Source organism: Rhinolophus ferrumequinum, chromosome 10, assembly GCF_004115265.2.
Source record: "Rhinolophus ferrumequinum isolate MPI-CBG mRhiFer1 chromosome 10, mRhiFer1_v1.p, whole genome shotgun sequence".
Lineage (NCBI taxonomy): Eukaryota > Metazoa > Chordata > Mammalia > Chiroptera > Rhinolophidae > Rhinolophus > Rhinolophus ferrumequinum.
This window is the reverse complement of record NC_046293.1, coordinates 13,681,989-13,683,216: the sequence shown is the minus strand read 5'-3', so window position 1 is coordinate 13,683,216 and position 1,228 is coordinate 13,681,989.

The following is a 1,228-nucleotide window of genomic DNA, read 5'->3' as shown; positions in this document are numbered from 1 at the left end:
AAAATAGAAAAGGGCAGACAGGAGATACCAAGATGGCGCAGTAGGTAAATGCTGGGCTTACCTTCTCTCACAACCACATCAAAATTAACAACTAATCTACAAAACAACCATTAGTAAGAATCACCTGAAATCTTGCTGAACTGAAGCCCTTCAACTAAGGACGTGCAGAAGAAGCCATCTCCACGCTGGTAGGAAGGGCAGAGACACAGAACAGAACAGGCTGGTCCCGCACTGCATGTGACCATCAAAGATCGGGAGGGATATTTCGACGGGGGGGGGGGGGTCTCCCCCATCCCCCAGAGGAGCGAGAGGTCCCAGCCCCACCCTAGCCCAGGGTTCCAGTGCCCGGAGAGAAGTCCCCATAATTTCTGGGTGTGAAAAGCAGCGGAGATTGTGACTGAGTGAGACTGAGTGTGGCTGCACGCCCAGGCACTGCTCTTAAAGGGATCACATGTGGACTTAACCCACCAACAGACTCACTCGCTCTCAGCTCCAGCGCTGGGGCAGCAGCTGGAGAGGCGGCAGGGATATATGGTGGGGAACTGAATTGTCCGGTTTGGGACGGGGACTGGAGAGGCGGCTTCCTCCTGGATGGAGGAGCAGGCAGAGACCATTGTTTCTTTGCTGAGTCCTCCCCCTTCCCTGCGTGTGGACTCAGGCGGCCGTGGGTCTCCACCAATCTCATCCCCAAGCCCTGGTGATCTGAGACCCCATCCCACCCAACTTACAGACACACCCAAACCGCTTCCAGTGGCTGCTTTGTACAAACCGCCTGCCTTAGCTCATGCTGCAGACTCTCCTAGGGTCTCTCAAAGGTTTGCGGAACCTTTGACAGACAAGCAGCATCTGGCTTGAGTGTGTCCTGTACCTCTGGATGAACAGCCCTAAGCCCGGCACTAGCAGCAGCCAGCCTTGGTTCGTGGCTTGGCCTCTCAAGGCGCTCCCAAGCACAGCATGGCACAGACTGTGGCTGAACAGGACCTACAGTGGATCCCCTCCAAGGTGATCCTGGGGCTGGCACCCCCAGTGGCTAGCTTTGAAACGAGCTGGAGCATCACCCAGCTACCTCCAAGTACAACACACCCAAGGGGTAGATTGGGCAGGCACCAGAGTTCTCCTGAGGCAGAGCCTGCTCCATAGGGTCAGCCTCTGCATAGTAACTTTTCCACTGCAGTCAAGGCCAGTCCTCACAACCAGTGAGCCCAAGGGTCAGTCCCTCCCATTGATG